The 19687-nt window shown below is 33.5% G+C and overlaps 1 pseudogene; it reads right to left on the bottom strand.

Moving 5' to 3' along the window:
- On the bottom strand, positions 1-19306 carry LOC147493325 (uncharacterized; annotated as a pseudogene).
- Positions 19307-19687: the final 381 nt, after the last annotated feature.

Genomic DNA, 19687 nt, shown 5'->3' with positions numbered 1-19687 from the left:
TCAAGAACCCCGAAAGGATATTTCCAATTGCTTAATCCTTTTTGCCAAATCATGTTTTCCACAGTGCTTCAGTCCATCAGTAATCTGATCGAAGCTTTGTGGTTTCGGTGACAATTTCATCTCAGTCATCTTCATCAGATAATTTGCAGCCTCGACAAATCTCCATCCTCGTGCACACATCTTAATCATCATAATATACACAGGCCTATTTGGATGATGCCCTTAAACTTTCATATCGCTAAAAAAGCTGAATGCATCGTCGAATTGCCCTACTTTACATAGTCCTTTGAGAATAGTGGCACACAAACTCGAAAACGGCTTGTGCCCATCCTCAATCGAGCAATATAAAAGCCTAAATGCCTCATCCATTCTACCAAACTTTGACACAGCAGGAATCATAACCTTATAAGTAGAAATATTTGGATGAAGTCCCAACTTACTGATTAGACCTCAAATATGCATTTCTATCCCCTTACAACGCTTCAATTTAGTCAATATTATGATCAATAATGTAGAATAACCTCTTTCTTATTGCTTTTTAGGATACAAGCCTATTCTAGGACAAGATATCTCAAAGTATGCATTCTAGAGACAAAAGGAGACTAAAAGAGATCTATTGGGAAGTCTAGGAAAAAAGTGCCAAAAAGTCAACTATCAAAGTCAATAGTCATAGTCAACTATCAAAGTCAACAAAAGGCCAAAAGACTCAAGGACTCAACACAAACTTCAGAGGACTCAAAGACTCAAAACTAAACTCTAAGGACTCAAGGACTCAAAGCCAATCCAAAGATTCAAAGATATAGGGTTAAAGACAAAAGCCCACAAGGCTTATCCAAATCACTTGATCTTATCCTTATCTCTAGAAAGCTCAAGAAGCTTCTAGATTAGGTTACTTGTGAGCTAAGAAAGTAGAGGGGCTAGGATGTAAAATCTGTTCACACTATATAAGTGAAGAGATTGCCCACTATTATACATCTCTTAGATTCACAACCTAAGTAGCATTTACTTGTTTTAATATAATTAGTTTTTATTATTGTTTTCATTGTTTTTAATATTTGTTTTAAATTTTCAATGTTTTAAAGCTTCAACCTTTATTCAAAGTTCAACTTTTAATCAATCAATCTTTAGTTTTCCACCATAGAATCTTATTTTCATGTTCTTCCTTCAATTTAAATCAACTAGTTCAGAACCAACTTCTTTTCATTCATTCACACCCTAAAACACTAGTCATACTCATTTGACATGTCAAATAAGTATAACTTGGTGAGCAAGCTATCCCAACTAAACTATTTCCATACATGTTTTCTACACTAAATCAAATCATTCAAGATAAGAACTAGTGTTTTCACATACATAAACATCAAGAACAAGAGAAAGATTATAAAAGTTTATAAAGGGTTTTTTAAACCATCAAAACCATTTCTCCTAACAAATGATCTAAGATGAACAACTTCAAAACCCCTGTACTAACACTTGTACTACTTCACTTACAACCATCACGAAAAAGACTAACACAAAACTCCACCTCCCCACCTTCACAAATCGCCTCCAAAAGCAAATTAAAAGTTGTAAGATCAGGAAAAAACCTTTCTTTCGTCATCTTTCTCACCAGCCCTTTAGTCGCCTCAAGATAACTTGCACTCAACAACCCATCAATCAAAAGATCACGACCTCTAACAAGTGGATTAAACCCTTTCCAACTTTGACACAACATGAATCATAGCCTTATAAGTAGAAATATCCAGATGAAGTCCCAATTTACAAACATCACGAAAAAGACCAACACAAAACTCCACCTCTCCACTGATAAGCACCCAAAATTGCAGTTTAAACCCCTTAATAGTATTCTACTTAGGCCAATTATGTTATTAATAAAGTGAGTTTATCACTATGTACTTTCTTTTATGTATTTAAGGCTTTAGAGAAAAATAAGTGTTAAAATGATGTCAATTGTGTGTAAAAAGAAGCTAAATTGATTGCTAGGAGAAAAGCATGGATAAAGGTCAAGATTTATGAAGGAAAAGCCCTAAAAAAGCCCAAGTCAAAGGAGTCGAGTGAAAGCCAACCCGTAATAGAAAACTACAGAAACGTTATTAGAACTTCAAACGGGAGTATCTTTGGACTCAGAGCTCTTATTGAGGCCCATTTTATATCAAAACGACCAAATCAGAAATAACTTTCTAATGGTCTAGACCTCAACCCATTTGGAATAGTATAATTCATTAAAATGGCATAATAGTAAAATGTTGTAGATTTGGCTTAACTAAAATTCTATGTGTTGGACCCTAATGTGATTTTGAAGCCCATGATCCTATAGAGAAATAGAATTCTGGCCACAACATGTAAAACCCGACTTGTTCTCTATAAAAATAGACGTTAACTCCAAGTCTAAGTATTCATTGTATTATCCATTCATTAGTTTAGTTTTAGGGTTAAAATTAGAGTTTGTAGCCTCCATTATCATCTTCTTCCTTTACCATCAATAAAAATGTCACCTTTCTTCTTTCTTTAGTTCTATGCTTTAATTTTATTATTACTAGCGTATTAATCCAATGAAGCTAGGCTAATCTTCCCATTAGGAAGATTTATAATGAAGCCAAAAGGGAGGATTTGATGTATTTAGTGTAGACGTATATTGCTTGTTTTTAAAATTCGATTCCTGCATATTTCTAGATATAGAAAATGTTTGAATTTGAACTAAGAATTGTGAATTCATACTAGAGATACGTGAATAAGCTTTTCCACATGCTAGTTAATCAATGACTATAGAGATGTAGGTTGTTAATTAGGGATAATAAAGTTTAAATATTTGTGTCAGAACATTAAACATATCAATTATTTATTAAAGGTGGATTTAAAATCTTCCTTAACTTTCCCTCCATCAAAACCCTAATTCTATTAGTTTAACATAATTAGTTGTTTTCAATTTTTAGCATTAAAAGTACTTTAAATAAAAATTAAAAATCATTTTCTCTTTCTCATTGATTTGTTTCTAACTTGATTTCTTTTCGACATGTTTAGAGGTGGGTATGAAATCCTTACTTAAGCTATAACACAACGTTTATATTAGAGAGTAAGGTATTGACTATAATCTAGTTTGTTTCTGTGTGTTTTCTCATATGCATAAATTTAGGTTATATCAAATGGTGCCGCTACCGCTTTGAACAAGCCGTGGAAGACTCAAGAGATCAAGAAGGAGTCAAGTTGTTGGGGAAATCCCCCTTTTCTTAACCCTCCCACCCTTTTACTTGTATTTTCGTTGTATATTTGCTTGCTGACTTTTGTAGGTTAACCTGATTAGTATAATTTCGGTTTGTTTGGGTTGATAATATTTTTAGATTCTCCTATTTATTAGCTTTTTAAAACATATTTTTATGTTTAATTTGGTTGAGAAACGAATCGGCAATTAAAGATTTAGTTAACCTACGTAAAACTGTAATTTTCTGCTTACTGTTATCTCCTGTTTGAACTGATTTTGCACCTGTTTATCGGTGCTGTTTTGACTGTTACAAAACTTCTGGGTATTCTTCAACGTCTTAGCTTTGTAAATCATCTTACAGATTCTGATTTGGCTAAGAAACGAATTTAATAGAATTTTTACCGTAAGAGGTGTGCTGTCAGGGAATTTTGTTGCACCAGACGTTTGAATAGGGAATTTGATCTAGTTACTGTTACTGTCATATTTTTTATGATATTTTTTTTGGGAAGCACCTTTTCCTGAGATTTATAAATTGGGGTATACTTCGATTTTTCATTTAGATTTGAAGCGGGAATGAATTTTCGATTGAAGGGGTGCAAACCAGAAAAATTCTCTGCTAGTAACTAGTTTGTGTGTTTTGTACATTTGAAGTGTTTTTGTGCTCCTATCGAAACTATTGATAACCAAACTTCATACAAGCTTCAAATTCAGGTCACATAAGAGTCTTACAGTAGTAGAACACTAATTTTAGGGAATTAATTTAGTCTACCATTTAATTTCATCTATTTTTTGTGTTTTTCGTGCAACGTTACTGGAATCTCACTGTACATTTTCTTTCTGCATACATGTTCTTGTATACGAGTTGAAAAATCACCTCCTGGCAACACTGTGATTGTCCTGACAAAAATTCGTGCGACTGTAGATTTTTCAGAGGGTGCACACCCCCTAAATTGCCTGCCACAGAGTGTGCACCCCCTTTTCTTAGACAATTCACAGGGCGCACACCCCCAATTTAGCCTACCATAGAAGGCGCACACCCCCTCTTCTTAGACAGTTCATAGGGCGCACGCCCCCAATTTAGCCTACCACAGAGGGCGCATGCCCCCTACATGCAGTATCTAGAGTTAAGTCTTTTCATGATTCCTTACTATTGCATCACGAGTACAACTCAGTACTCATGTGAGCCCAGCCCAGTCTAGAAAGCCCAATTCACAAAGCCCACAGTATTTTCGATTAAAGCCCAGTGCAGCATAGAAGTCCGATCCCTCATACGACCTAAGGCCCAGTCCATAGGAACCATCCGAAGCCCACTAGAGAGAACATGTCTCTCCAGTCCACATTCGAGGGGCGCACACCCCCTAATTGGCCTTGATCTAAGGGCGCACACCCTCTATTTGTTTATGATAGTTTCGTTGTTTTCCAAGTCACGCACAATCCACTTCCAGGATCCAAAACAGTGCTCGTACAATGCTCTAGTCATCTACACGATGCTGTAAATTGTGCTTGAAGGCGCTAGTAAGCGTAGCTTGGAGGCAATACCGGTTCCATCTTTCTACCTCTCCTCGAATCCCCTGCTAGAAGAGTATTTGGGTGTTGTTTTTCTCCTAAATTTTATAGTTAGAGCTTTTTGTATATTAATTAACATAGAATCTATCTTTAAAGCCAATATGGCCTATCAATATGTAGACCAACAATCATGTGATTATTATGCAAATCCTTCACCATGTTCATGATATGGTAGTCCTTACCATTGGGTTTCTCATTGCCTATCATTTTAAGAGTTTGAGCGTACTATAGGAAATAATTCTAATTATGAGCCTCAATTTTCAAACTTTCATAGTAACACATATAATCAAGTATTTTCTAGTCATCTAAACTATTCATGGAGTTCCACCACAAACAATTACCCAACCATTCAGCCTCAACCTAGTCCATCACAATATGATATCAGCCAGAGTCCATCACAATCCATATCCCAAGTTCCAGTCACCAAGGGACTCATATCAAGTCCATTTGCCAATAACAATGACTATCAATCATCATACCAACCGGAACCACTAACACACAATACGCCTACTCAGTGACAAAAACCATACAACCAATCCTCCACTCCGCCACCAACATTTATGGAACTACTGGCCAAAAATACCAAAATACTTCAAAACATAGCACATACCCTTTCTTCTTTGACATTCCCCTCACTTGTGCAAGACCTTTCCACCATGACAGAAATTGACCACTAAGCAGATCACATCATACCCAAACCATTTGACCAAGTTGAGACTTACCCTGAATTTCATGAACCATTATCTTCCCATGACCCTCCCATTAACCATTGTGTTGACTCCATGAGAAAATTCTTGAAGACGACTCCTTAGGACTTGTTTTGGATGACCACTCAAATTTGAACGATGCCTCTAAGGAACTTCCCATTGATCCATCTGTCGAGGAATATAATGATGACACATTAGAAGATATTTATAAAGATGTGATGGAGGAAGAATTTTTTAACTACTGACATTCTCTTAATGTGGACCCTCCTGTTGAGCATGTCCAGGCCTTTGTGAATGCTAACTGCACTTGGATGGAAGATCCCTCGACACATTTGAATGATGCCATTGAGGAAACTTATACTGTTTTAGAGGAAGAGGGTGAGGAAATAGAGATAAACAATTCTAAACTAAGGCATGAATAAGTTAATGTGCAGGAAAATGATGACATAACATCTTTTGAGCGTTGTGAATCTCAATTTAGTTTGGCAGCTGAAAACGTAATGATGGAAAATATATATATAGATGACTTTCGTAAGGATGAAGTTAAGGACAACACCCTTGTGGATTCAGCCAAGCTAGATGTAGAGTTCTTAAGAGTGTGTGAGGATCCACCAACTCAACCACCAACCGACCACCATCCACCAGCGTTAACACCTCCTGCAATCCAACCATCTATCACAACTAAGCCATCCATTCCTCCACCATTTCAAAGGAACCTCAAATTTGAATTTGAGCCTTTTGCCTCAGAGATACTCTATAATTTTTTCAACCCTCACGGTGAAGAGATTTTGCCTAGCACACAAACCCATGAGTCCACCATTCCTGTAGTTGGGAGCCAACCTTGACTGAGTGTTGTGAGAAACCTAATTTGTCTTATTATTCATCATCTGAGCCTCATAAAAGACATCAAGATCCATACTTCATTCCTTTCTCACCTAAAGTATCACTAGTTCATCTTTTGGGACATTCTAACTCTCTAAACTAGCTACAACATAATGGTTTGCATATGTTATTTGATAGGTTGCATAAGTTTTCATTTGTTATTTTGCTTCTTATAATTAAAATCCATCATTTCATTTTGTTTGGGGATGCATTTAGTATCATATTTTTATTGCTAGACCCCCAACTCTTTCGACTATTAGCTTATAGTTGACCGAGCATCGTCCATCTCGTGCCACCCCTGTTTCTTTTATGTTTGGGGGTGTGCACAGTCTTGGAGAATCTTACTTAAAAAGACCCCATATTAAGTCTATAGAATCTGACTTAAAAAGACCCAACTTTAAGTATAGGGAATCTGACTTTAAAAGACTCATATAATTTTTTATAACATACCACCTTTCTGTGGTATAGGCCACAAAAAATTTCAAACTTACAAAGAGTCCATTTGTTTGGGGGTGGAGGATTTTGTTCTTTATTTCAAACTTTTTTGCCACCATTTGCCTATCATGTTTACTCCAGTAGAGTTCATGTCAGTTTAGTACATAACAGTTTGCTTGTGCTTCATGCTATCATAGCATCTTTATAATATTGCTGTTACAGGTATTGCCAATTTTTGCCACGTTTCTATGGTAAACTATTTCTTTCTCTTTACACTTTGAGGACAAAGCGTTCTTTTGTTTGGGGGTGGGATAAAAACATTTGCAAAAATTAGGCACATTTAGGATGTAAATTATGCACTTTTCTTTATAAAAAGTTAAAAAATCATAAAAAACTATTTATATTATACGCTTAGTGATAATGGTATTGTTTCCTTTTCAATGACGATATTAGTCTAGAAGTCTCACTTTAGCATTAAAATTAAGATTAGTTTTTAGAAACTTAGGTTAATATGTAGGTAATAGTCATTGCATCTTTTCATGAATATCTTACATGAGCATCTATAATTGTATTTGGCAGTATTTTTCTGAGACCTAGGTTAGAATACTTAATTTACAAATCTTGTTAGAATCTAGCTAAAAACCTCATATGAGTAATATATGAGTGATGACACAAGGGAGAAGTCAAATCCGAGTAGAGAAATCACACATCCACTTGTTTGATCACCATACCATATCCTAAGCAAAAATTTAGGCCCTCTTCGGATCGATATAGCTAAAAATTCACACCTATATGAAATTTATCTGATAGTCGCCCACTGAGCCTTTCTTTATCCTTTTCATTAACCATAAATCCTTTACCAATCTATAAAACCAATAAAAAATAAAAATAGCCTACCCATATGAATGAATTTAAGAAATAAGATGAAGTGAAAGTAAATAGAAAGATCTGTTAAAAACAAAAATTAGTTAGTTGCTTTAAAAAGAAAATAAAATAAAGTTTACAAAACAAAGAAAAATCAAAGTTAGATTTCCAAAACCAAAATTAAAAGGAGTCAAAAGCCAATAAAGGGCTAAGTATGGAAATAAGTTTAGAAGCAAATAAAGAACAAAGGTCGTCTCTAGTAATGTGATTTAAAGATCCTATTTTCTCAGACTTACTTATTTGAACATCCATTTTCTTCCTTCTTAAACTATTACCTTAGCCCACATCACCTAATAAAGACATCTAGCTCAATTAGGAATAGGTTGGTGTAATATATAGTAAGTGGTAGTTGTGTTTAATCGACCTCGGCTATGTTGGAACTCATTGAGATTATGAGAAAACGTGTGCCCACTGCACATTGGAGTGAGAAAAACTTGAGTGCAAAAATCAAAGTGATGTGTGTCTTGACACATTCCTTGTGATAACCTACTTAAAGATGTCATCCAAAAGTTTCAGAGTATTTTATAGCATAGTTCATTGCATGTATGTTTATATTTAGATGATTTGACTAGATTTTGGACCCGGGCATACGCCCGAGATCTATTAAATATTTTGTGTGCTGAAAAGGCTAACCAAAATGTCTCACACAAATTTTCAAATTAGAATATATTTTTATTCAAAATAAACCGAAATACGTTAGTGAGCAGCGATTATGGTACATAACTACTTGGGAACTAAGGGATCAAATTGAGATAGCCTCTTCGTTTTGTGGTTTAGGATATTAATCCATAATTTTCAAATATAATTATCTTAAACTCGATCTAGCTTGTATAATAGTTTTCTTAGATTTATGGTGATTTAGCGACAAATTTTTGAATCAGAATATATTTTTAGTGAAAATAAACTGAAATACGTTAATGAGCAGCGATTATGGTGCATAAGTACTTTGAAACTAAGGGATCAAATTGAGATAGCATCTTCACTTTGTGGTTTAGGATATTAATCTATAATTTTTAAATAGAATTATTTTAAACTCGATCTAGCTTGTATAATAGTTTTTTTTAGATTTATGGTGATTTATCGGCAAATTTTCGAATCAGAATATATTTTTATTGAAAATAAACCGAAATACGTTAATGAACAGCGATTATGATGCATAAATACTTGAAAACTAAGGGATCAAATTGAGATAGCCTCTTCACTTTGTGGTTTAGGATATTAATCTATAATTTTCAAATGGAATTATCTTAAACTCGATCTAGCTTGTATAATAGCTTTATTAGATTTATGGTGATTTAGCGGTAAATCATCACCGCTCGGCTTACGTACTGATGTGTACAAATCACTAAAACAGATTGATTGTTTCCATATCCTCAAGGAATACAATACTCCCACTTGAAAAGATTTATCACATGAACGTGTCCTACGAACGGGTGTCGTTATATTAAATTATTCTCAAAAATATTAGCAACTATGCATAGCTATATGAGTTATGAAAATTATATTAATTACTCATTTAAATTTCTTGCACCACTTTCTATAAAAAGGAAGCATCAAACATTGATAAAACTCATCGACTTCTTTTTATTGTTAGGTTTAACAATAGAATTTGTTTGAAGTTTTGTGAGAATATCCAATATGGCGAAGATAATATTGAAGCTACTTGAATAGCAAGACATTCCTAATCACAATAAAAGAATTATGATAGACACTACTTAAAATGCAAAATTATATTTGTCGAGACATTTATGTCCTCTACATATAATACAAATATGTTTTAGGGTTATTAGTTCAATGCATTTGCATCAAGTTTTTTATTTCCTATTAATTATTCTTTGAGGTTAGCTTAATGTAGTACGTTGCATCCAGTTTCCAATTTCTCATTAATTATTCTTTAAGGTTAGTTCAATACAGTTGCATCAAGTTTCTAATTTCCCGTTAATTATTATTTGAGATTAGTTCAGTGCAATTGCATCCACTTAATGATTTCCCGTTAGTTATTCATTAAAGTTAATTAAGTACAGTTGCATCCAGTTTTCAATGTTTCCTTAATTAGTATTTGAGATTAGTTCATTGCATTTGCATCCAGGTTCCAATCTCCCATTAATTACTCTTTAAGGTTAGTTTAATACATCTGCATCCAGTTTCTGATTTCCCGTCAATTGTTTTTCTAGTTTAGTTCGATAGTTTACAATTTCTATACAGTTTGTATACATGAAAGAGTCTGTTTTTATAAACTCACTTTCATTTTGGGTTCCTAATTACTCGTAATTACTCATGTGAGAAGGCTAAAAAAGCGGACATTTATGCTTTGAGGTCAGTGCGATGCAGTTACATCCGACTTTTGATTTCCAGTTAACTATTTTTTAAGGTTATTTCAATGCATTTGCATCCAATTTCTGATTTCCCGTTAGTTAATCTCTGATTTTAGTTTAATGCAGTTGCATCCAGTTTTTGGTTTTCCGTTAAATATTTTTTGAGGTTAGTTCAATGCAATTTCATCCAATTTCTGATTTTATGTTAATTGTTCTTTGAGGTTAGTTCAATGCATTTGCATTAAGTTTCCAATTTTCCGTTAATTATTTTTTGAGGTTAGTTCAATGCAGTTACATCAAATTTATAATTTCCCGTTAATTATTCATTTAGGTTAGTTCAATGCAATTTCATCCATTTTTCAATGTTTCGTTAATTAGTCTTTGAGATTAGTTAATTGCATTTTGATCCAGTTTCCGATTTCCCGTTAATAACTCTTTAAGGTTAGTTTAATACATTTGCATCTAGTTTCTGATTATTTATGCTTTGAGGTTAGTTCAATGCAATTATATTCAGTTTCTAATTTCCCGTTAATTATTCTTTGAGATTATTTCAATGTATTTACATTTAGTTTCCGATTTCCCACAAATTATTCTATGAGGTTAGTTCAATACAGTTGCATTCGGTTTTTGATTTTCTGTTAATTATTTTTTGAGTTTAGTTCAATGCATTTGCATCTAGTTTCTGGTTTCCCATTAATTATTATATGAGGTTTGTTTGATGTATTTGTATACCATTTCCGATTTCCCGTTAAATATTTTTCAAGGATTTGCATCCAATTTTTAATTTCCCATTAGTTATTATCTGAAGTTAATATAATGCAATTGCATCCAGTTTTTGATTTCTAGTTAATTACTTTTTTAGTTTAGTTTATTGCATTTGCATAAAGTTTCCGATTTCCCGTTAATTACTCTTTGAGCTCAGTTATGTATTTGAATCCAGTTTCCGATTTCATTTTAATTATCCAATGTGGTGTGTAATACCAACGTCTACTGATCCATTAGTAGTGTCCTTGCAAATATGATATAAAAAATAAATTATGCTTGATTTACTATGTGGGATTATCGAAGATTATCCAATTCCCGATTGCCCATTAATTATTCTTTAAATTATGCATGACTCACTATATGGAATCTTCAAAGATTATCTACGAACGGGTGTTGTTATATTAATTATTCTTAAAAATATTTACAAATATGCAGAACTATTATATATTAATATTATATTGATCACTCAACCAAATTTCTTATAACGTGAAAACCTCACTCTCCATTAAAAAAAAAAAAATCACCTTTGATAAAACCCTTCAACTTCATTTTGTTGTTTAATAAAAGAAGTTTGATTGAAGTTTTGTGAGATTGCCTAATAAAATGAAGTTCATATATATAATATATTGAAGCTACTTGAATAGCAAGGAGTTCCCAATCATACGGAAAGAGATAAGATAAACACTATTTTAAATGCAAAACTATACTTATCGAGACATTCCCACAACATATAACCCAACTATATTTTGAGGTTAGTTCAATGCATTTGCATCCAGTTTCTGATTTTCCATTATTTATATTTTGAGGTTAGTTCAATGCAGTTGCATCCAATTTCCAATTCCCGTTGTTTATTTTTTGAGATCAGTTCAATACAGTTGCATCCAGTTTCTGATTTCTCGTTAATTATTATTTTCGGTTAGTTCAATACATTTGCATCCAATTTCCAATTTCCTGTGAGATTAGTTTAATGCATTTGCATCCAGTTTCCGATTTCTCGTTTATTATTTGATAAAGTTGCATTTGCATCTACTTTCCGATTTCCTGTTAATTATTGTTTGAGGTTAGTTCAATGAATTTGCATCCAGTTTCCGATTTCTCGTTAATTATTTCTTGAGGTTAGTTCAATGCATTTGCATCTAGTTTATTTTTTGAGATTAGTTTAGTGCAGTTGCATTCGGTTTCCGATTTCCCGTTAATTATTTTTTAAGATTAGCTCAACGCATTTGCATCATGTTTCCAATTTATAATTAATTTTTCTTTGAGGCTAGTTCAATGCAGTTGTATCTAGTTTCCGATTTTTCGTTAATTTAATCTTTGAGGGTTAGCTCAATGCATTTATATTCAGTTTCCAATTTTATGACAATTATTTTTTTATATTAGTTTGATATATTTGCATCCAAGTTTTGATTTTCTGTTAATTATTCTTTGAGGTTAGTTTAATGTAGTTGTATCTATATTCTAATTTTCTATTAATTACTTTTTAAGATTAGTTTAATGCTTACATTTGCATCCAGTTTCCAATTTTCCATTAAATATTATTTGAGGTTAGTTTGATGCATTTGTTCCCCATTAATTGTTTTTTGACGTTAGTTTCATTCAGTATTATATATTTTTTAAAATATTTGTCATTATTGCTTTGCCGTTATTTTTTTTTTCATTTTCTATTATATATTTTGTGATGTTATTTTTTGTATAATTGTTTTTAACTATGTTTTGAGGCCATGTTAAAAATATATTTGAAATAAGTCAGTGTTTTATCATAGACACTAAAATTGTATGATTTGTAATAGGGAATTAGTTTCTACAAATCACATATTTTTTAGCAATTTTTTTTATTTGATCAAATATATAAGAATTAGAACACTAAAAGTGTTTAATTCGTAATAGGAAATTACCTTTTACAAGTCAACTATTTTTTAGCAATTTTTTTTATTTGATCAATTATATAAGAATTGGAAATATACTCAAACTCTCCAAATATAAGAATTAGAAATACACTCAAACTCTTTAAAGAGGTTCCATGTACGTGGGATTGTAGGCTATTAAAAAAAAGACTATTTTTTATATTAGAGTACCACATAGGAGAGAAAAAAAAACTAACTCTCATATTAGAGTGCCACATAGGAGAGAAAATCCTCCATTATAGGTTTATGCTTTAGTATATAGATAGTAGATTATTATGCATGTATTAACTTAGGTTTCAAAGGAATTATTCTTTATTCATTGCTAGTAAGATGTATAGATATATAAGATTAATTAAGGAAATATTACTTTTATTTCTTAGTCGTTGTAGTGTAAATGAAGTTTGTAAGTATCTTCTCTAGAGAACTCTTACGATACTAACTTTTCCACTAAGAAATTCCTAGTGGTTTAAGGCCTTATTGCATATATTTAATGCAATTGCACTCCGCGAAATGAGAATAGTAGGTTAGGATTACATTTTTGGCCACTTATCTGTTTTAATTTCTCATCTTTGCTTGAGGACAAACAAAATGCTATTTGGGGGTGGTGCGATAAACACCCAAAACTGAAGTTTAAACCCCTTATTCTACTTATGTCAATTATGTTATTAATAAATTGAGTTTATCACTATTTACTTGTTTTTATGTATTTCAGGCTTTGGAGTGGAATAAGTGTTAAAATGATGGCAATTGTGCGTAAAATGAAACTAAATTGATTGCTAGGTGAAATGCATGGATAAAGACCAAGATTTATGAAGAAAAAACCCTAAAAAAGCCCAAGTCAAAGGAGTTGAGCGAAAGTCAACCTGGAATAGAAAACTGCGGAAAAGTCAATAGAACTTCAAACGAGCATATCTTTGGATTTAGAGCTCTAATTGAGGCCCATTTTATATCAAAACGACTGGCTCGGAAATAGATTTATAATAGTCTAGATATCGACCCATTTGAAATAGTATAAGTCAACAAAATTGGCATAATAGTAAAACGCAGTAGATTTGGCTTAAGTAAAATTCTATGTATTGGACCCTATTGGGATTTTGAAGCCCGTGAGCCTATCCTACCTATATTAATCTCTTTCTCCCATGATGCTCATAAAGAGCCACATCAGCAAAAAATTTAAAAGAACCCATGTTTTGAAAATATTTACTTTCTTTTTTACTTAAATACCCCTGAAATTGGCCTGTTTTGTAATTTTATAGAAATCTATTCGGTCTTTTCAGTTCTTATGAAAAACAAAAACCAAACATACGCCTTTATTTGAATGTATGTCAGGGGTAAGTAAGTAATTAACAACTAAAAAAAATAGAATGATATGAAAAATTCTTCCTCAAACCTAACGAGAAAAAAAAAACAAAAGCAAAACAAGAAAAAAAAAACCCCTCACCTCGCCGGTACACTTTTTAAAAAAAAATGAAGTAGCCACATCCATCTTATAAAACAAAAGCTTCAAATGAAATCCACGATTCTCCATAAAAAAAAGGAGGCACACAAAGAAGAAGAAATCTAGAATCCTTTACCATACAGATACAAAGGGCAAGACCCCAGACATGAAGAACACCCAATTTCCACCAAAAGTTTACAATGCGATCCACGATTCAGCTCTAATGTTTACAATGCGATCCATAATCAGGCTCTTTACTGTGATCCAAGTATGACTAGACCATCCAAAGATTTAGAAAAGAGAGGAGGAACTTTAGTTTTTTGGCTGTTATATATTCAACATCTCATCTTCATCAGCACGCTTTTTGGGAACCAGAAACTTGCCATTCAAGGATAAATTCTTCAGGCGACATGTGAAACCCATGGGCTTGCCATTTTGATTTTTGTATTAGGATTTTTGTTGTACCTGTAGGTCACTCCAGAAATGGTTCTACCATTTGGTCCTGGACCTGTCGTACAAACCCATGGTAGATCTGGGTACGAACCACTTCCCCCCGAATTTCAAACCCAGTGCAATTCCTGGCCTTATGACCGAACTTGACAGAGGGCCTTCCACTGCCTGATTGTAGTATGCTTCCTTGGTCCTGCTTCCTTTTGTCTCCTCTTCAGTCGGTGATGAAGAAGACGAACCACCTTTTGTCCCTGCTTTCTGATCGGAGCAATGGAGAGGAGCTTGAGAAGCTGGACCTGGCTTGAAAAAATTGGGGATTGTTTCAAGAAACTGAATCTCTACTACTAAACATTACTAACCTGCATTTCCCCTAATTCAATTCCTACTATAACACAACAGTCAAAGAATCACAATCAGCTAAACAACATGCCTAACCAAATACCTTAAATCCAATTATAACTCAAATTCCATAAAAGGTAATTCACATTACTTCCAAAGTAAAATCTCATTTGATGTATGTTCACATGATTACTATTTTATGATTGAATGTGTATGAAAATAGTTGACTTGAATTATGATGTGTTTTTAGTTGTCAATTTAATACTGATGCAGTTAATATTACCATTTTGGAACAAAAATTTTATATGGTAGGAAGAGATAAGAGTACGGCGTTATGGAGAGTGTTAAAGATTGTTGCAAAGTATTGTTTTGATTTTTGGTGTTGGAAATTGTGTTTAGATATGAGCTGACACCTCCAACCAATTGGAGTATTCGAATCGTCCTTGAAAAGAACGACGTTCGTCATTGAAAGATTCGGGAAGTATGTCAGCACTCTTGATTCTTGCTGTCGACCGAATCACATATGTTCATTCACTCAAGGAAGAGGGAATCCCTATTCCAAATCAATCTGCTATTACTAAGGATAATGTCAACATCTTGATTGATGGAGTGCGCTATGTTAAGGTATAATAACGTTCTCATCTCTTTTTTGTTCTTTGGGGAAAAATAGAAAGCTATAATGTGTATTTGTTAATGTTGAGAGTTCCTCTTTTCTAATAATGGTGTCTCTGTTGTAGGTTGTGGATCCACATACAAGGCATCCTATGGTGTTGATTGTTAAGAATCCGATATTTGCTATTATTCTACTCGCTCAGAGACCAATGGCATAGCCAACTGGGAAAGATTACTTTGGGTAAAACATTCGAGGAGAGAGATACACTGAATGAGAGAATTGTGGTAAGTTGACATGTACTGCAGAGTGCTTCTTCAAATATATTATTCACTTCAGTAACAAATATATATAGGAAACGCTAAGAGTTTTAACCCGTCGAATAGAAGCTCACGTGCTCCTCTTTAAAGAGTTGTGGTTTTAAATTTGTTGACAGGTGACACTAGGACAAATGACACCTAATTTTAGCTTTTTAGCACATATCAGCTATCCAGCCAGGTCTATGAAAATTACCAGATATACTGGACCTTGACACACTGCGTATGTGTAAACTGTGTTCAAAACATTCCGTTAACAGTTCCACACAAAACATTTGGTTCACACAAACAAAAGGCATTGGAGAAATCAAGAATGGTTGAATCACTAACTACTAAGCTTGAGATTGTCAAAGTGGAGATGGTGCAAGCTTTGAACAATGAAATACTTGCAGCTTCAACAAGCTCCTGAATGAACTGGAATCATTTAGAAATGATGAAGAGAAAAGTAAGAAGGCAATGGAGAGTTTCGCGTCAGCTTTACATGAAGTTTCCTCAGAAGCTATAAAAGTTAAGGAATAACTTAACTTCTGTCCACTCATAACTTGAAAATCACATATTGATGATTAAGAAGTATACCCAAATTGGTTTGAAAACCAAGGAGATTTGCAAGAAAATCGAGGTGCTATTCTTCTATTCTTTTTCCTTCCTACATTAAGCACATAAAAAATGGCCCTTGTCTAATGAAAAGATGCATTTGGCTCCACTTTCTGTCTAAAATTCTGAATAACTCAAACTCTCGAAGTGGCTGACGAAATTGTTACCATGTGTTCATTGTACAAATGCGCTTTTGCATGAAGTACATCAACCAAAATACTTTAGCTTGAAAATTAACAGCCTAGACATAGTAAGTTTAAAAAAATAGCGGACCGACCATAGGTCGTGCAGCATGGCTAGTAAAGAAATAGAATTTCGACCACAACATGTAAAACCCTACTTGTTCTCTATAAAAGTAGAGGTTAACTCCAAGTCTAAGTATCCATTATATTATTCATTCATTAGTTTAGTTTAAGGGTTAGAATTAGGGTTTGTAGCCTTTATTATCATCTTCTTCATTCACCATCAATAAAAATAACCACTTTTCTTCTTCCTTTAGTTCTATGCTTTAATTTTATTATTACTATCGTATTAATCCAATGAAGCTAGGCTAATCCTCATATTGGGAAGAGTTATAATGAAGCCAAAAGTGAGGATTTGATGTAGTTAGTGTAGACTTATATTGCTTGTTCTTAAAGTTCGATTCCTGTATATTTCTAGAGATAAGAAGTGTTTTAATTTGAACTTGGAATTGTGAATTCATGCTAGAAATAGGTGAATAAACTTTTCCTCATGCTAGTTAATCAATGACTGTAGAGATATATATAGGTTGTTAACTAGAGATAATAAAGTTTAAATATTTGTGTTAGAACATTAAACATATCAATTATTTGCTAAAGGTAGATTTAAAATCTTCCCTAACTTTTCCTCCATCAAAACCCAATTTCTATTAGTTTAGCATAATTAGTTGTTTTCAATTCTTAGCATTAAAAAAAAGTAGTTTAAATATCAAAAGTAAAAATCCTTATCTCTTCCCCATTGATTTCTTTTCGACATGTTTAGAGGTGGGTACGAAACTCTTACTTAAGCTATAACACAACGTTTATATTAGAGAGTAAAGTATTTACTATAATCTAGTTTGTTTGTGTGTGTTTTCTCATATGCATCAATTTAGGTTATATCATCCACCTTCACAAATCGCCTCCAAAAGCAAATTAAAAGTTGTAATATCAAGCAAAAACTCTTCTTTCGTCATCTTTCTCACCAGCCCTTTAGTTGCCTCAAGATAACCCGCACTCAACAACCCATCAATCAAAATATCACGACCTCTAACAGGCGGATTAAACCCTTTCCGACTCATCTCCTCCAAAAAAACATGCGCCTCTTTTAAGCTTCCCGCCAAGCACCACCTGCTAACTAGAATCAAATAAGTCCGTTTATCTGGAATCCCACCTTTCCTAATCAATCTTCTAATCAAAGCATAAGCACCTTGAAAATTATTAACTTCACAAAGTGCAAATAATAATGAATTATAAACACCTATAGTTTGTTCACAATTAAAATTCTTCATCCTATTAAAAACTTTGACCTCTTTATCTACTAGTCCATTTTTCCCATAACTTTCAATAATCATACTAAATGTATCAGGTGTTAAAACAAATCCCATTTTCTTCATTTGCTCAGCTACTTTCCACATTGTTTCCCAATTCTTATTTTTCCCTAATATTTTTATTAACTCTTCAAATTCTAATGTGGTCGGTTCGTAACGAGGTTGGTTTCTAGCCCAGTTAAAAAATCTAAGGGTGTGTTTGTTATGATGGAAAGGAAAAGAAACACTATGGAAAGGAAAGGTTTTCCATAGTTTTTAGCCCACCCATTAAAAATTTTCCATATGGAAACAAATGGAAAAGTTTTGTGCCTTTAGCTAACCCCTTTGTGAAAAGGAAAGAAAGGAAATAGATAAATAAGAACTTACTACTAATACACTCCACTCAACAATACAATTATTCCTTTCCATAGCTTTTGCAAAACAAACATGATTATTCATTTCCCTAGTTTTTACTTTCCTTTCCCCAGTTTACCAAACACATACCATTTAAAATTATTTCCTTTCCATTCCATTCCATTCCATTCCATAGTGGACCACTCATTTTATTTCCTTTCCTTTCCATGAGTTAAAATTTAACAAACACACACTAAATGAGTCTATACATGACTTATTACAACTACGTAGAACACGGTATACTAATTCTGACATCACATTAATTTGCATCTTTTGTAATGTTCTTTCCATGTAAAAATCTCGACGTACTATATTTGATATGTGATGAATTGCTGCGAAATAGTCGTCATTTGAGACCCCTTCTCGAGAATGTTGCCGGGCAGTTGGTGCAATTTGATGGGATTGTGTTGTTACGGTTTTTAGAATTTTAACATTAGGGTTTAGGGTTTTAGGTTTGTTTTGCTAAACCTGATTTTGTATTAGATTAGATCGTAAACAAATGTTACGAGTACTAAAAAAAATAGAGGGGAGGAAATACAAAGAGTTAATGGGGTTGTTTATTCACCATACCCATTGTAGACAAGAAATGAACATATAGTGGGTGAGGACAGGTTTCCAAGCATGCTAAGAAAGGGTGGTTTTATGTTCCAGGAGTTTGTATTCTATACAAATCAAAGATACTCCTTAAAGGGTGGTTTTATGTTCCACCATAGTTTGTATTCTATACAAATCAAAGATACTCCTTTGTTGGCACATTGATTTGCTGCGAAATTAATTTCTTTCTAGGAGCAAGTGAAGATATAACCTCTTGTGCTTAATCTTGACCCATAAAGGGTACACCTTCCACAAAACTTCGTCCCAGAGTGTGTTGTCCACTGGTGACCTGCAAGTCAAGGGTCCAAATCGCAGTAACATCCATCTGCTTGCCGAGACTCAGGGTAGTGTTTCGTACATTTGACCCTCCCAGACTTGGCACTAGCGAGAGCCTCGTGCACTTGTCCTGCCCTTTTACATGAAGACAAGGAATTCACAAAAGACACTTCCAAAGTTCACCCCGATAGAACTACAGTGGCATAGTACTAAATGAGTGGACACTACACCGTAACAGTTTTTTTGTGAAATATTTTTTGTGACGGCATTTTGGCATCATGCGACGTTTTGGCATCACAAGTTTTGTGACGTCGTTTTGGCGTCACTATTTTTGTGACGGCATTTTGACATCACTAATATTTGTGACGTCACTAATATGTATTAATATTTCAAAAAAATATATTGTCGGCCACATATTCTGACTAGTGCT

Source organism: Coptis chinensis, chromosome 6 (assembly GCF_015680905.1).
Source record: "Coptis chinensis isolate HL-2020 chromosome 6, ASM1568090v1, whole genome shotgun sequence".
Taxonomy (NCBI): domain Eukaryota; kingdom Viridiplantae; phylum Streptophyta; class Magnoliopsida; order Ranunculales; family Ranunculaceae; genus Coptis; species Coptis chinensis.
The sequence above is the reverse complement of the archived record's forward strand: the minus strand, read 5'-3'. Positions and strand labels throughout refer to the sequence as shown.